We start from the raw sequence: 18,338 nt of genomic DNA, 5'->3' as shown, positions 1-18,338 counted from the left end.
TACATGTACACACTGAGACACCATCACCAGAGGTACATGTACACACTGAGACACCATCACCAGAGGTACATGTACACACTGAGACACCCAGTGGTGTAGTGGTCCCTGGAGAAGTGGGTATACTCTCAGTTTTCACCTTTTTTTTTTTTTTTTTTTAAAGTAGTCCAGAAAAAAGCCCTGTTTTAGAAACAGTGACATGTAAGACTATGATTTAGTTTACCCAAAAATCTGTCATTTCTACTTGCTCACTATTATAAAATGATCATGACTTGATTAGGAGCAGTTTGTAGTTACTACTGGTCACACAAGCAGCCTGGATGAATGTAAAATGTATTTATCATGAGGCAAACATGGTGTTATCTCTTCTCCTCTAAATGTGCAGTCATATTGCCACTGGCAATTTGCCAGTAGTTTAAAATAATGATTAATTTGGAAACCACCTTAAAACTTACCTCAGAATTATGTCTTCCATCAACTGGGGTGGCACACCGCCGCTTGTGTTATTTCTTCATCTGTTGTTTGGTCTGCTGCCGTTATCGTAGTCAAGTGGCACCTGAGGTTTTTTTTCACTGGCACCTGAGGTATTAGCGATATTTTCCTCGGCATGACCCGCCCTACTCTGCCTCTGATTGGCTCATCAGTCCTCATGCCTAAAGTTAACCAATCTAATCAGTGAAAGCAGCGAGTACCAGCCAATTAGAGGCAGAGGAGGGTGGGTCATGGCTTCACTATCCTTGAGGAAAAAATGGGCAATCTGGTTCACAGATATTACTGAATGGTGCGCATCAGGGGGGATTTAGAAGTGGGTATACGCAATGCTGACTGAAAAATAAGTAGGTATACGCCGTATACCAGCGTATACCCTGGACTACACCACTGGAGACACCATCACCAGAGGTACATGTACACACTGAGACACCATCACCCAGAGGTACATCTACACACTGAGACACTATCACCCAGAGGTACATGTACACACTGAGACACCATCACCCAGAGGTACATGTACACACTGAGACACTATCACCCAGAGGTACATGTACACACTGAGACACCATCACCCAGAGGTACATCCAATCACTGGATTTGATGGATCAAAGTCATTGACCAAAGCAGTTAAATGTAATTCTTCTTCCAACACACAGCAAAGACACTCAGCAGGCAAACACTGGACACTTTAGCTCTTTGGACTTTTCCTCCTGACCTCTTTCAACAAAACATATTTTCTTATTATATTTTTGTTATAATTTCTTCCTACTAAGAAGTGTCTGTAAAACCAACTTCTCTCTTCACAGGTGTACTAGTGTATGTGGTCGTGACTGTTGTAATCATTGTCGTCATCTCTGGGCTGGCGCTGACCATCGTCTGTATTCGGAGGAAGTGCAAACCTGATGGTGAGGCAACAGGAACAACTCAACAACAAGAAACTTCCCTTTTGTCACAGCTAGGTTTGAACGATTTCAACAACACATCATGTTGTTCTGACAGTGGTTCCTCTGCTGATGTAATTCTCTGGAACAAGTTAGCCAAGGACACAGACCGCACAAACCTGAGGTACACAACATGTATTGAACAGTAAGAAGTGTTAAAGGAACATGAAATGTTCACAAACAACTAAATGTTAAAACATGAGGAAGATGGGGAGGTGGAAGGCTGTTTCAGTGGTTGGCAAATAGTAATTTTGAAATACATATGTAGAGGTTGTTCTTTTATCATTGGCTGTTTTTCTGTTGTTTCATCAAGAGTCACAATGCTGGACGAGCCCCTTCTACGGTCCCGGGGACAATAACACAACAATCAGATGTTTGAAAACTGCCCTCAACATAATCAGACTACTCCAGTCATCAGAGTACACAACAATATCATCCATATATGCTCTGCAGTTTACTTTATTGACCAGACTCTGAACTTGCAGATATTACTTTAAAGGCCCTGAACACCCACACAGGTGTTTTCACTCAACCTGGCTGATTAGCCCTCTTCAATCTTCAATGCAGTCTCTAAGAAGTGGTAATGAGGTGTTCTAAGAAGTTTGAGTGGCAGCCAAATAGAAAATGATATAATAACCCATAACTCAAAATCTGTGGCAGTTTCACGGAATCACCAAAAATTCCATGATGGGCCCACGGAAGAATTCCGTGAAATGAACACGGCCCCTTAAATTAAGGAAAAGGTGGTGGGTGGGCTTACGTTTCCATGACATGCAGGACAACAACGGGACGGTGGGGTTTAGGAAACGTGACACGTGGGACCTGATCCCCGGTCTCCTGGGTGAAAGTCCTGTGTTGTTTAACCCATCCACCCCCCAACCAACCTTCCTATGCGGATTTTCGGGCTTTCATACTACTCTCTACCGTAGTTGCTCTTAATGCTACGTCATCTTCTCATTGACTTTACTTTGGCATTGTTTTCCGTGGTGGCCACATGGAATTTTCACACATTCTGAGCCACCACCACGTACTGCGCTGTTAACAGTTCGTGATCATTTCACGTAATTCTGTGAGACCAGGCTGGATATAGAGGTTGTTCTTTTATCATTGGCTGTTTTTCTGTTGTTTCATCAAGAGTCACAATCCTGGACGAGCCCCTTCTACGGTCCCGGGGACAATAACACGACAATCAAAATGAGTGACAGATGTTTGAAAACTACCCTCAACATAATCAGACTACTCCAGTCATCAGAGTACACAACAATATCATCCATATATGCTCTGCAGTAGGGCTGGGCGATATGGCCTAAAAATAAAATCTCCGATTTTATTTTTTTTAATTCGATTTACGATTTTTTTTCTGATTTTCCCCCCTACATAATAAAGCAACCGCTTCGGTGATTGTTCTCCACCGTGCCCCTTTCCTGTCATATGCGGTGCCTTGTGCAAAGGATTCGGCTACAGTTAGCTGTTTTTTAGCTAAGGTTTGTTGGTCACTGCGGTTTTGTTCGTCTCGGAGAGACTGGCATTTTTCATATTCGGCTGGATGTCTCTGTTTCAGGTGTTGGAATAGGTTTATGGTGCTGCTGCCTTTGACTGTGATGGGCTTTAGGCAAATGTTGCAGCGTGGGGTCTCTTGCTCCACGTCTGTCGCAGCAAACCCATACCAGTTCCAAACAACAGATGATTTTATTCCTTTCTTGGGAACAAACTTCCCACTCTCACCGGTAGCCATGTTGTCGCTTGCTGTTGCTGTTTCATGTGTGCTATGATGTTGTTGTTGTTGTTGTCGCTTGCCATACTGCTATGTGAAACTAACGCTACGGAAGCTCAGGGGAGCCAAAAATGCGCCATTACACAAAAACTCGATTTACTTATTTTTTAAATCGCCCGCGACAAAAAACTTGAATTAATTCATTCAATCGATTTTTCGCCCAGGACTACTCTGCAGTTTACTTTATTGACCAGACTCTGAAAGGTAGCCTGAGCATTAACCATACCAGTGTGCTATACGGTTTACTAGGGGAAACAGTCAGAGGGCACAAAAACTGGAATTTCCCAATGTGGGGTAAAGGAACTTGCAGATATTACTTTAAAGGCCCTGAACACCCACACCTGGCTGATTGGCCCTCTTTTCTGTGTGGCTGTGTTTAGACTGGTTGATTGACATCTTCCTGAGTCTCCTGTTAGCTGTGTTGCTCCTGTTAGGGCAGGACAGATGACTGTATCATTCTTATTGGTAGAAAATATTTGTGACCTAATAAATTCCCATCTAAGCTCCAGCCCACTTTCAACCTGAGCAGAGTCTGTTCAGCCAGAAAAACAGACTCACCTAGGTGAGTTTTCAGAGGCTTTAACATGTGAAGTCTACTGACACATGTTACAGGACCAATTTCTTCATTGCAGTCTCTAAGAAGTGGTAATGAGGTGTTGTTAGAAGTTTGAGTGGCAGGCAAATAGAAAACTGGAACTATATTTTCATGGTGTTTGCAGGTTAGGGTTACTACCAGGACCCGTTCTGATTACCAGAGTTAGAGTTAGTGTGTTCAAGTGTGGTTGGTGTTTTATCATTGGCTGTTTCAGTGACCTTCTAACCTCATCTGCATCTATAATTACTCATTTTAATAACAACAATATTTTGTTTACTTCACAGGTTTGAACACCGGAGGAAACTCAGACAGCATAAACATGGAGGTGACTTTAACTCTTTGTTTCCTCTCTGTTGACTAACATGTACCGATCCACATGATAATCATTAGAGATGGGGATTGATAGAAGATAGATGAGATTATCTGTGAAATGATCCAGATCTCATGCTGACCCTTTCTGTTCTGAACTGTGTTTTGTCCTCAGCCTGCTAGTGTTGCATCGCTGTTCTTCTTTAGAAAGCTGGCAGTTCAAGCATTTCACTGAATATATGAATGAAGATAAGAGGGCGTGAAGATGGAATATCTGAATCTTTTCTCCCTTCTCCCTCATCAATTATGTGTAGTCTCCAAAAAAGTTTATTTCAAGGGCTATAACTGTGTTTCATGTGTACTGTGTTTGGTTTCCTCAGGTCGTCCCAGACTATGAGAACTTTTCTCCAGATTCCACCTTCGAGGACTCCACGTACCAGAGCCTCGATCCAGCCAGCAGGCATCAGGACCAGATCTACTCTACTCTCTCACAAATACAACATAGATGAGCTGGAATCTGTTAATGTGCCTCAGGGGTCCAGGTTGTACTCAGTGTTTCTGTATTTTCAGTGCAGTTCTTAATGCCATGTGTATGTTGTTAAATTAGAGAATGTGATTCTCATTTTTCTGGAGTGGTACTTCTTCACAGTGGGTTTTATTTGCATGTTTTCTTGGGTTGCATTTAGTTGATCTCTCTGGGCCACCGTACATTTGTAGTCAGTAGAGTTTCTTTTTACATGTTCCATTGTGACACATTATCTATAATATTATCTTCTATAATAAGAGTTATTTTTATTATTTATATATCAGCTCTTAAGCAAACTTGACGTTAGTTTGAGAGCCTCTGTGTCGTCTGGTTTTTCACACAGTGCTGCTGTCGGTCTGAACACGGACTTTAACTTCTAAAAGTTCACGTCATTATCAAACAGTATTTCAGTCCGGTGGCAGGTCACATCTGAATCAGAATCAGAAAAGGATTTATTGCCAAGTAAGTAGCACTTACAAGGAATCTGCCTCGGTGGATGGTGCTGATAGAAAAAAACATTAAAATGAAAAAAACAATGAATGTAAAAGAAACAGGAACATAAATGAAGAAATATGTAAAATATAATAATATATGTTTATGGATAATAAAAAGGCTGTATGGTTTACATACAGAGATGTTGATGAATGTGTAAAAAGTTCAGAGATCTAGTTTGTGCAGAGGACAGGTATAAAGTCCAGGATGTTTGTTAATTTAATGTGTAGTGTCTGGGGGTGGGGGGGGGGCTGTATCAGTGGGGGGCCCCGGGCCGGCTGCAGATATATCATCATATCATCATACCATCATATTCCACATTTCTAGAGAACTGTAACAGTTCCAGCTGGCAGTCAGTGTTTGGTGAAATGATAATCCCTGTCTAACAACTAGTCTGTGTGCTGCGACTTATTTTCATTCATTCATGTATAAATCTGCCGTTTACCTTATAACAAGGTTAACTTTACAGAAAACACATCCCCAGTAAAGTTACTGTGGATATACATGAATGTCGTAATGTTGTAATATAATTAAGTATTTACCAAGTCATGTCATTTAAAGGATATTTTTGTAATGATGCAATGCTAAAGTAAACAGATGCTAGGTAGCTTAGCTTGTGCCTGAAACTTATTAAATCTTATATTTTCTTTCTCATGTTGTTTTCTGTTTCTTTAGTACAGTAAGAGTTCATGTAGAGATCTTGTCCCGTGTATATTTATGTGTGTTAATGAACTAGAGGAAGACTAGCAATGTGGATTCTCTACACAACAACCAATGAACAATATCAACAGAACTTTCTGTAATCCTGCCATGAACATACTGCCGGTCCTCAGAGAACTGAAAAACACGACATCACAGAGAAATAATGAAGGTAAAGATTAGATTATGAGTCACTCAATACAATATACAATTTATTTTCATTTATCCATGTATAACTCTCCACACTTACCTGATAACAAGGTTAACTTTGACTTCACAGAAAACAGATCTGCAGTAAAGTTACTGAGGATATTCATGACATTGCATCCGCTAACATAATATGTAAAAACATAATATTCTCATGATACGATGCAGAGACACCCAGCAGTGTACAAAGATTTAAAACTGTTGACCAACTGCACTGTTGAAATGTTCTTCCTGTCATGGTTGTGGTTTCCCCCCATAGTTTTATTTTATTTTGTTAATTCATTCCCCGTTTGTTTCTCTGTCATTTGTTCAGTTTCCTGTTTTGCTGCATTGTTCTCATTCCTTTTCATGGTTCGTTTCTGTTCTCTGTTTTGTTTTCTGTACCTTTCTTGTGTATGTTTTCATGCTTCCTGTTTTATTTTGTAGTCTCTCTGTTTCTCCTGTGTAGTGTCTTGTTCTACTTCCTGTCTTGTGTGTTTTCCCTCCTCTGTGATTGGCTGCCCTGATGTGTTCCACCTGTTCATCATGTCACCTGTCCCTTGTTACCTGGTGTATTTATGCTGCGTTCATGCCACCTGGGAATAACAGGGACCGCCCCCGTGATTACGTTGTTTTTTCGACTGCCAGTGTTCACGTGGTCAGGATGCGTGTTCTTCTTCTTCTGTTATATTGGCGTTTGGCATAACAACTTGTTACATGACCACCAGCTGTTGGCTGTAGCCTAGAGCATCAGGGGCCTGTTTCACAAAAGCAGAATATATAAATCCAGGATAACTGATAAAGCGAGGCTTGACCTAGTCTCATCTGAGCATCCTGGCTTGGTGTGTTTCACAAAGGCCAAGCCAGGCTGAGGAGGAGAGACTAGGTGGAGTCAGACTGAGGAGGAGAGACTAGGTCAGGCTGAGGAGGAGAGACTAGGTCAGGCTGAGGAGGAGAGACTAGGTCAGGCTGAGGAGGAGAGACTAAGTTGAGTCAGACTGAGGAGGAGAGACTAGGTCAGGCTGAGGAGGAGAGACTAGGTCAGACTGAGGAGGAGAGACTAGGTCAGGCTGAGTAGGAGAGACTAGGTCAGACTGAGGAGGAGAGACTAGGTTGAGCCAGACTGAGGAGGAGAGACTAGGTCAGACTGAGGAGGAGAGACTAGGTCAGACTGAGGAGGAGAGACTAGGTCAGACTGAGGAGGAGAGACTAGGTTGAGTCAGACTGAGGAGGAGAGACTAGGTTGAGCCAGGCTGAGGAGGAGAGACTAGGTTGAGTCAGACTGAGGAGGAGAGACTAGGTTGAGTCAGACTGAGGAGGAGAGACTAGGTCGAGCTGAGGAGGAGAGACTAGGTTGAGCCAGGCTGAGGAGGAGAGACTAGGTCTAGTCAGGCTGAGGAGGAGAGACTAGGTTGAGCCAGGCTGAAGTAATTCAGATAGATGAGCGTCCACGGCTTTCCTCAAAAGACCGCGAGGTCGATCACAGATTTCCTGATGCCAAAATGGAGAATAATCATTGTTCATACTTTATACAGAGTGAGCAGCAGCTTCTTGTGGAAGTATGATGACGTGAAACACATTATTTATATGAAAAGAAAAGAAACACAGCCGCTGTAATGAAACAGAGAGAGAAAGTGTAGCAGACGATCACGGACCGACTGAATGTGTTAGCAGCCTAAATATATACATTAACTGACCTCTGCTCTGAACTGAAACCGTCATAATCATACTATTCAAGGATTAGGCTACTAATCATTTACACAAATTAACAGTTGTACTCTTTGCCTTAAGTGAGCAGAAGATAATGTTACTCAGGAAATTTCCCATGAAGATCAATTTTCTACAACACTAGAATATGATGTGTAAATATCTTTCACTCTGTTCCTCTCTCTCTCTCTCATGGGCTAAAATATACATTTCCTAAGTCATATTAACTTCCACTGCTCGCTTTTAATGCAAAGTGTACAACTGTTGTTTTTGCAGATGACAGTGACTCAGTGAATGGTTTCAGTTAAGAGCAGTAGTTCATAAATGTATATTTTTAGATCATCATTCAGTCAGTCCGCTATTATCTGCCACACGTTTTCTCGTGTTTTTTTATTTATTATTTTTTTATAGAGGACGAGTTTCCTTCTCTACATATTATATGCCTTGCTCCCTCGTATATATGAACATAGAAAATAAAGACACTGAAGAAATGTGACTCTCAAATCTAGAAACTATAAAGATAATTAAGTGATAATCCCATGCACACTGTAAACATGAATGGAACAGAGTCTATTCATCAGTTATTTCCCCCCCAGCTAAATATAAGGTCTAAAACCATTGAGATGTCCTCTCCCTGTTGTTACATGAATGTACAGTAGCCTACATCACTAGATAGTTACTGGTCCAGTGAACTAAGACTATCATTAAGGAGGATTGTACAATTAGGATATGTTCTTTAAATTGTACAATCCTCCCAAATTATAGTCCCAGTTTACTGGACAACACACACTGTGTGCTAAGAATCCTAAATAAAATGCACATGGAAGAGGAACAAACATGATCCTTATTGTTAAAGAATAAAAAAAAAAAAAATGAATCAACTAAAATAATTCGAGGTGCATTGGTCAACTATAGAAATGTACAGCGTTGTATGTGTTGCCCTTAGTAATTATCTCAACAACTGCCATAATATATTTATCAAACTTCTAACAACAATATGAACAGCAGTCTTCATACAGCAATATAACAGTAACAATGACTGTCACATGAATAATTATTAAAAAAAAATAATGGTCACAACTTTAAATAATAACAGTACTTAAATGAACAGCAATATGCACCTGTGGTATTTTAATCCAGTGTCAGGTGTGAGAGAGAATGGTGGACCCAAATGCAGAGAGCAGGCGAAGGAGTAATGAGCTTGAGGATTTATTAAACACAAAAACAGCGAGCAAACCAAAGGCGGTCCAAAAATGGAGCAGGCAGAAACAACAGAACAGGCTACGACGTGCTGACAGGAACAAAACCAGACACAAACAAGCAACACAAAACACATACAATGATCCGACACAGAACAGAGGAAAGACAAGGACTAAATACACCGGGTAACGAGGGAACACAAGACAGGTGACGCAAGGCTGGGAAACAGGTGAAACACATTAGGGCGGGGCAGGACAATCAAAGGTGGGAAAACAGGAAGTAAACTGGACAAGACAAGTGAGAACAGACAGATTACAAAATAAAACAGGAAACACAAAGTCACAAGCGTGACATCCAGGCTGATAACAATAGGGTAAAACCACTGCTGGGTGATCAGAAAAGGCTCCAGGATTAATAAATCCTGGCTGGTAGCCTGGTCAGGAGCAGGCTAGCTGTTAGCCTGGCTGTTAGCCTGGTCAGGATCAGGCTAGCTGTTAGCCTGCCTGTTAGCCTGGTCGGGAGCAGGCTAGCTGTTAGCCTGGCTGTTAGCCTGGTCGGGAGCAGGCTAGCTGTTAGCCTGGCTGTTAGCCTGGTCGGGAGCAGGCTAGCTGCACAGAATAAATCTCCATGGTGATTTATGTGCCTCCACTTTCGTGAAACCGAGTCAAGGCTAAATTCATCCAGGATAACTGATAAATCCCGGCTTAATCCCTTATCTTGGTTTTGTGAAACAGGCCCCAGGTGGTGAAAACCCATAGACAGTATATAAGAGTGGACCAACAGATCCTGTTGCTCTGGACGGAGACCAGTGAAGGCCGTTAGAAGCACTTTTCTGGTGATGGCTGAGCGTTACTGAGCAGCCTCCAACTGAGCTTGAAGACGTAGATGTGACGTGAGCAACCTGTCTGAAAGTTGGAAGTCTTCTGGTAGCTGTGCCAAGAGAAATCTCAATCATTCCCAATCTAGCAGAGACGGAGAGCGTAGGTATATGTAAGGAGATAACATAGACACAGGCTAATTATTGATCACTAAAATGATAGTTAACATTAGTAATTAAACTTAAACAGCTAATGGAAGTCCAAACTGCCTGAGAGCTTCTCCTGTACTATACGGTAATTCCTCTACTATGAGACAGTAAGTCTCGTGGTTATGACCCAATCGTTAGCCTATTTTTATAAAAACGTCTGCTACGGAGCCATAACGTGAGGTACAAGGTAATGGAGCCTTTTATACATTGTCGTGTTTCTTTAGAAATAAACAATGGACAAATAGAGTCTTTAAACTCTTCAGATGTAAAGTTATTCTCTGTCAAAGTGATGTCAGAATGAATGGCAGTCAATGGGATGCTAACGGGAGGTGATGGCTTGGTAGCATCAAAATGGCGCCATAGGAGGTTCGCGGTCCGAGGAGAAGCTGACCCTCTTGTGAAAACCTGGTGAAAACATGGAGGCCACAATAACAAAAGATGTGCTGCTATTTTCTTATGCGAGCATCCAAACAGCACATGGACAGGTGTGTGTTTGTGTTATCTGCAGGACAACCAACAGGAAAGGACACGGATAAGGTGTTTTATACATAGGCCTATTTATGAATAATTTGAAACATGTTATGTCTGTGTATGTTTCTTGGCAGAGGCATTTGTCCACAATAAACAGTTTATTGTCATTGAAATATGTTCAGTGTCAAGTCGCCTCCATCAAACGTCAGTTGTTAACAACACGTCACCAACTGGGAAACTCGGTTAGCGAAATCTAGCCCCAGTTTCAGGAAGGGACGTGAATGATGACGTTTTAACTCGGAAAAATGTTTTTCCGATGTTTATGAACGCAGCATAAGTCCCCGTGCTCTCTTTGTCTCTTGTCCAATCATTGTCATTCCCTGCATCCTTCTGGATTTTTGATTTTCCTAGTCTTCAGATTTCTGAGTGTTTTGGATTTTTGTTTAAATATTCCTTTTGCCTGTCTGCCTCAGGACACCCTTTGTTGACAGCTTTTTCATTTATTAAAACTTCCAAATCGTCCTGCTGCCTCCTCGTTCTCTACACTCTACAACTATGCATGTTGGGTCCAAGCCTGCTATTTCCAAGTTGTGACACTTTTGTAATGACAATAGAATAATATATTCTATATAACAATATAACACTTTGAAAGGAGCTATATCTCCATATTGAGTACTTTCATTTTTTATACTTTAACTACATTTAGCTGATGATAGCTCTGCATATTTACCTAAAGGAATAGTTGACCCTAAACAATATAAAGTCTATATAGTCCTCTCCTCCTGAAGCTCTCTATGGTGCCAGAAAAAGTTTCCCATTGAATGTTAAGGAGAGCGCCCGAAAAATAAAATCATATCAGTGCAAACAGACTTAACCAGCGTCTGAAACAAAGACAGGAACAAAGGGAAAATAAATGTCCAAAAAACATTCTGAAAACTCCTGTACAGCCTTATCTAAAGCTGTTTTCTCTTTTAAACTCTGGACATTGTCCCCAGATTCAGGTCCTGACTTCGTCCAGAGTTTGTAGCACTAACAGCAGATTGTTCTCACTTCCTGGAAATCCTCTGATTGGTTCAGGCGAGGGGCGGAGCCTGGGTGGAGCAGGAAGGAGGTAGGACATCATCAGCAGATTACAGTCAGAGGATTTATGATACAATACAACTTTATTATCAGTTTACAGTGAAATTAATTTAGTCTTTCTGAGCAGCTCCTCTCAGAAAAGAGAAAGAAAATTACAAAAAGTAAAAGTTATACAACAATTACACATAAAGCACAAAAGATGTCGGCCCTTACCAACAGCAGTTCCTGAATCTTGTTTTCTCTCCAGTTAGACATTTACGTTGGCATCTTCCTCTTCTTCTTCTTCTTCTTCTTCTTGTTCTTCACCCTCGGAGGTTTCTTTTCTTCCAGTTCATTATAGAAACATCATCAACACATGATTGAAGATGAATTAACTTGTCAAATTCGTCCATAAATGTGCAGGTGTATAACCTGAGACTGGGGTTAATTCATATTTAATTAAAACTAATTGTAGTGATAACCTCGTTGAATCGTTGAATTTCTATAGTTAATCACGATTAATCGCATATTTTATCACATGATTAAAATTCTATTATTTTGCATTTCAGAACAGTTTTTAAGTCCATATTAACAATGGAAAGCCATTCTTACCAGTAGATCTTGATTGGGAATCAAATGAATGCAAAGAAAGTTACTTTATGAACTTGATTTTAAGATTTGTATTTGTTTATTATATATTTAATCTAGTCAGACATTTGAATCCAGAGTCAATATTAGGGTTGGGTATTGTTTGGTTTGGATACCGGTGCTAAAGCGTTACTTTTAAAACGGTACCGGTGCCTTAACGGTGCCTGAACCGATACTTTTTAAGAAAGGTACAAAACAGTTGGCAACATTAAAGAACGGCTTGTTTATTGCTAAGGCTATATGGTCAAAATTAAATGTTTAATAATAAAGTAATAACTATAACAATAACTTATTTCACTAGTAAATAGCTGTTGAATGACAAAAATAACCACCAGATGGGAAAAGGGCATTTAACAACAACTTTGAATGCACCACGAGGCTGTAGTTTACCAGTTTTATTGAACGCACCGTCTGTGTGGTTTTTCCGACAACAGCAGCTGCAGATTGTTACATCCTGGTGTTGAGTCCTCTACAGTAAAACACTTTACACCGTTCAGCGTTAGCTGTCAGCATTGGAACCGTGTTTAATCCAGCTACTAGCTAGCGGTAGGCTAACGTTAGCTGCTGTCGAGTGTAGTGTTAACTAGCTAGCGGTAGGCTAACGTTAGCTGCTGTCGAGTGTAGTGTTAACTAGCTAGCGGTAGGCTAACGTTAGCTGCTGTCAAGTGTAGTGTTAACTAGCTAGCGGTAGGCTAACGTTAGCTGCTGTCAAGTGTAGTGTTAACTAGCTAGCGGTAGGCTAACGTTAGCTGCTGTCAAGTGTAGTGTTAACTAGCTAGCGGTAGGCTAACGTTAGCTGCTGTCAAGTGTAGTGTTAACTAGCTAGCGGTAGGCTAACGTTAGCTGCTGTCAAGTGTAGTGTTAACTAGCTAGCAGTAGGCTAACGTTAGCTGCTATCAAGTGTAGTGTTAACTAGCTAGCAGTAGGCTAACGTTAGCTGCTGTCGAGTGTAGTGTTAACTAGCTAGCAGCAGGCTAACGTTAGCTGCTGTTGAGTATAGTGTTAACTAGCTAGCGGTAGGCTAACGTTAGCTGCTGTTGAGTGCAGTGTTAACTAGCTAGCGGTAGGCTAACGTTAGCTGCTGTTGAGTATAGTGTTAACTAGCTAGCGGTAGGCTAACGTTAGCTGCTGTTGAGTTGATTCAGGCGTTAATGCTGACAGCCCTGCATTCGTATTAATCGCAGGCCGCCATTTATTAATTTATTTTCACTTCACTCGGCTTTGCGTCGTGCCTAACAGGCTACTATTTTGCCGTACTTCCTCGTAACACATCCTGCTGCTGCAGGAATAGCAACGCAGATTTCGGTGCCTCATTCTGGTGCCACTGATATGTCTGCTCTTCTCTCTGATGCTCTGAAACAGATGATACAGGAAACACAAACATTGCTGAACGTGACGCTAGTTAACACTATACTCAACAGCAGCTAACATTAGCCTACCGCTAGCTAGTTAACACTATACTCAACAGCAGCTAACATTAGCCTACCGCTAGCAAAAGCCGTTCTTTAATGTTGCTTGTGTCCATAAAATTCTGCGAGGTCTGCCCCAACTTACTTTTCCCAACATGGTTGAACGACACCAAGACATGGCACTTGAAGGAATATGTCTTGGTGTCGTTCAACCATGTTGGGAAAAGTAAGTTGGGGCAGACCTCGCAGAATTTTATGGACACAATACAGATGGAGGTAATAAATATGGATCACACCCAATATCCCATGTCTTTCTGTCTCATTTAGAGAGAGAGAGGGAGAGATTTAGAGAGAGAGAGAGAGAGATTTAGAGAGAGAGAGAGAGAGAGAGAGATAGAGTGAGAGAGAGAGAGAGACAGAGAGAGAGAGATAGAGAGAGACAGAGAGAGAGAGAGATAGAGACAGAGAGAGAGAGAGAGAGAGAGATAGAGAGTGAGAGAGAGAGAGAGAGATAGAGAGAGACAGAGAGAGAGAGAGAGAGAGAGAGACAGAGAGAGAGACAGAGAGAGAGAGAGAGAGAGAGACAGAGAGTGAGAGAGAGAGAGAGAGATAGATAGAGAGAGACAGAGAGAGAGATAGAGAGAGACAGAGAGAGACAGAGAGAGAGAGATAGAGAGAGACAGAGAGAGAGAGAGATAGAGACAGAGAGAGAGAGAGATAGATAGATAGATAGATAGATAGATAGATAGATAGATAGATAGATAGATAGATAGATACTTTATTTATCCAGAAGGAAATGAAGGTGTCCAATAGGCACACAGACACATGACATCCACGCACACATACATACTACAAATATACAAAGAAAGACATCAATAGTGTGTCCTTACAGTACAGTTTGGTTGTAGCATGTTTAAATGGGCAGTGTGGAAAAAATACAGAAAGGTGCAACGGTATCATAGTGCAAGAGAGTGTCAGTGCAAATTCTATATCTATTCAAGTACAACAAGCAACACAATATATAAAAAATAGAATAATCATTGCTTAACTATACATAGAAACTAAAAGACTTGAAGAAAAGTTAAAGTTAAAGTTGAAAACTGTCCATGCAGACAAGAAATCAGCATGGTGTATTGACCATACAGGCAAGCTAGCAAAATGGGCAGATGGCTAATATAGCCATTAAGGGAGTCCAAGTCTGGAACAGTCCAATCAGTCCAGTCCAGGGTAGTTTATGTGTAAATGATGTGCTGTTTCCAAGATTGGAGTAAGCATGTGTTACAGTGTAGTGTCAGAGTGAGCAGTATAACCCCAGAGTGATGGAGGGGGAGGAGAGGAGAGCTGTGGGTCTTGTGTTTGGAGGAGGGACTCCATCATTTAAAGAAGTAACTAGTTCCTGGTTTGCCAGTGAAGAAGGAAGAGAGGCAGCGGTAAACCATCTTCGTCTCAACATGAACGTCCGTCCCACTTTGATCTGCTTCTTCTTCCTCTGTGAGTACATTCACTTTGGATTTCTCTCACTCTGTCCTGCTGTTGTTTTCTGTCTTTTCTTTATTGATCAGTGGTCTAACACTTTCTCATGACAGCTTTCTATGTTGAAACATGATGAGGACCCATCACTGACATAGAAACAGCTTTAATAAGGGATCTCTTTGTGGCCAGTATGGACAGAAGAACTAAAACTCTACCAATGAACAGATGAGCGTGTGACTCTTGTTTTAGGACAGACTTTCTTTAACATATAGTTCATTACAAGTATTCCTGTTACTTCCTCTAAATAAACTGCACATCAGGAAGGAAATGAAGGAACAGACTCAGTTTAAGTTCCACAATGGGGACATTCACACTGTTACAGCAGCAGTGAGGGATAGGGGAAAAGTACAAGACATCCTAAAGATAAACAACAATAAATAAATATAGTTTGTTAGTTTAATTTAATTTCTGTGTCATGCCAAACATTTGGCCCATCCCACATTACAAGACACCACAAACTTATTTAGCAAACGTCATCCAGTCGCTTATACAAATCATTCAGGGAAATGCAAGAAACGTGAATACAAGTATATATATATGTACACACATACAGTGCTCAGCATAAGTGAATACACCCATGCTAAAGTTGGCTAAAAAGAGGAATAAAAAAATCATCTTTTGGAAATTGATCTTAATGCCTTAATTAAAGAAAATGAGGAAAAATCCGACCTTTAAGGACACAAATTTTCTTTGTGAATGAATAATGTATCTTAAATAAATAAATGTTCTTCCTTAAAATACAGGGGGCATAAGTCAGTACACCCCTATGTTAAATTCCCATAGAGGCAGGCAGACTTTTATTTTGAAAGGCCAGTTATTACATGGATCCAGGATACTATGCATCCTGATAAAGTTCCCTTGGCCCCCACATCATCACATACCCTTCACCATACCCCACATCATCACATACCCTTCACCATACCCCACATCATCACATACCCTTCACCATACCCCACATCATCACATACCCTTCACCATACCCCCACATCATCACATACCCTTCACCATACCCCCACATCATCACATACCCTTCACCATACCCCACATCATCACATACCCTTCACCATACCCCACATCATCACATACCCTTCACCATACCCCACATCATCACATACCCTTCACCATACCCCCACATCATCACATACCCTTCACCATACCTCCACATCATCACATACCCTTCACCATACCCCCACATCATCACATACCCTTCACCATACCCCCACATCATCACATACCCTTCACCATACCCCCACATCATCACATACCCTTCACCATACCCCACATCATCACATACCCTTCACCATACCTAGAGATTGGCATGGGGTACTTTCCATAAAATCATCTCTCAGTGCAAATCAAACCAGCTATTAGGCTAACTGAAATAAAACCATGTTAATCTCTAGGTATGATGAAGGGTATGTGATGATGTGGGGGTATGGTGAAGGGTATGTGATGATGTGGGGGTATGCTCAGAATCAGAATCAGAATCAGAAAGGGCTTTATTGCCAAGTACGTTGCACATACGAGGAATTTGTCATGGTGTTGTTGGAGCATGTCACACATACAAATATAAGAAGGATAAAAAGATATAAACAATATAAGTATAAACATATACACACAGTACGTATTAATAACGATAAAATAAATTTAAATAAATAGTAAAATAAGTTAAACAGTAGTAAAAAGGGACGCTACAGCAGAGTAGGTACAGTGGCATGAGGAGCCAGAGGTGGGGTGTGGAGAGAGTCAGGGTGGATTCCGGGCCTTGTTAATAAGGCTAGTGGAGGAGGGGAAAAAACTGTTTATGTGGCGTGAGGTTTTGGTCCTGATGGACCTCATCCTCCTGCTAGAGGGGAGTGGCTCAAAGAGCTTGTGTCCGGGGTGGGAGGGGTCAGCCACAATCTTTCCAGCACGCTTCAGAGTCCTGGTGGCGTATAGGTCCTGGAGCGGCGGCAGATTGCAGCCAATCACCTTCTCAGCTGACCGAATGACACGCTGCAGCCTGCCCTTGTCCTTGGCAGTGGCAGCAGCGTACCAGATGGTGATGGAGGAAGTGAGGATGGACTCAATGATGGCTGTGTAAAAGTGCACCATCATTGTCTTTGGCAGGTTGAATTTCTTCAGCTGCCGCAGGAAGTACATCCTCTGTTGTGCTTTCTTGACGAGGGAGCTGATGTTCAGCTCCCACTTGAGGTCCTGGGAGATGGTAGTTCCCAGGAAGCGGAAAGACTCCACAGTGTCAATTGTGGAGCCACAGAGGGTGATGGGGGCAGGTGGGGCTGGGTTCTTTCTGAAGTCCACAACCATCTCCACTGTCTTTAGAGCATTGAGCTCTAGATTGTTTTGCTTGCACCAGGTCACCAGGTGGTCAGCCTCCCACCTGTAGGCGGACTCGTCTCCATCAGAGATGAGTCCGATGAGGGAGGTGTCGTCCGCAAACTTCAGAAGCTTGACGGACTGGTGACTGGAGGTGCAGCTGTTGGTGTACAGGGAGAAGAGCAGAGGAGAAAGAACGCAGCCCTGGGGGGATCCGGTGCTGATGGTCTGTGAGTCGGAGACGTGTTTCCCCAGCTTCACATGCTGCTTCCTGTCAGACAGGAAGTCAGTGATCCACCTGCAGGTGGAGTCAGGCACACCAAGCTGGGAGAGTTTCTGCTGAAGCAGAGCCGGGATGATGGTGTTGAAGGCAGAGCTGAAGTCCACAAACAGGATCCTGGCGTAGGTTCCTGCGGAGTCCAGGTGCCGGAGGATGTAGTGGAGGGCCAGGTTGACTGCATCGTCTACAGACCTATTGGCTCTGTAGGCAAACTGCAGGGGGTCCAGGAGGGGGTCCAGGAGGGGTCAGTGAGGTCTTTGAGGTGTGAAAGCACAAGGCGCTCAAAGGACTTCATAACCACAGAGGTCAGGGCGACGGGTCTGAAGTCATTAAGTCCTGTGCTCCTTGGCTTCTTGGGGACTGGGATTATGGTTGAGGTCTTGAAGCAGGCTGGCACGTGACATGTCTCCAGTGAGGTGTTAAAAATGTCTGTGAACACTGGAGACAGCTGGTCAGCGCAGTGCTTCAAGCTGGATGGGGAGACAGCATCCGGTCCAGCAGCTTTCCTGGGATTCTGTCTCCTGAACAGTCTGTTGACGTCCCTCTCGTGAATGGAGAGAGTCGTCACTGAGGTGGGAGGGGGGGTGGAGGTGGAGGGGACCTTTAAGGAGGGCATTGGTGGGGGGGCCCAGGACCCTGCTGAGGTGGGCGAGGTGGAGGTGATGCACAGTGGCTGT

The 18,338-nt window shown here is 42.4% G+C and overlaps 1 long non-coding RNA gene across 1 annotated transcript; it reads left to right on the top strand.

Moving 5' to 3' along the window:
- Positions 1-1,299: 1,299 nt before the first annotated feature.
- LOC116059914 lies at positions 1,300-5,077 on the top strand. Its single transcript, XR_004107411.2, has 3 exons — positions 1,300-1,394; positions 4,084-4,124; positions 4,489-5,077. It is a non-coding gene; the product is annotated as an uncharacterized LOC116059914 (long non-coding RNA).
- The last annotated feature ends 13,261 nt before the right edge of the window (positions 5,078-18,338 follow it).

Source organism: Sander lucioperca, chromosome 12, assembly GCF_008315115.2.
Source record: "Sander lucioperca isolate FBNREF2018 chromosome 12, SLUC_FBN_1.2, whole genome shotgun sequence".
In the NCBI taxonomy this organism is placed as follows: domain Eukaryota; kingdom Metazoa; phylum Chordata; class Actinopteri; order Perciformes; family Percidae; genus Sander; species Sander lucioperca.
The sequence above is the reverse complement of the archived record's forward strand: the minus strand, read 5'-3'. Positions and strand labels throughout refer to the sequence as shown.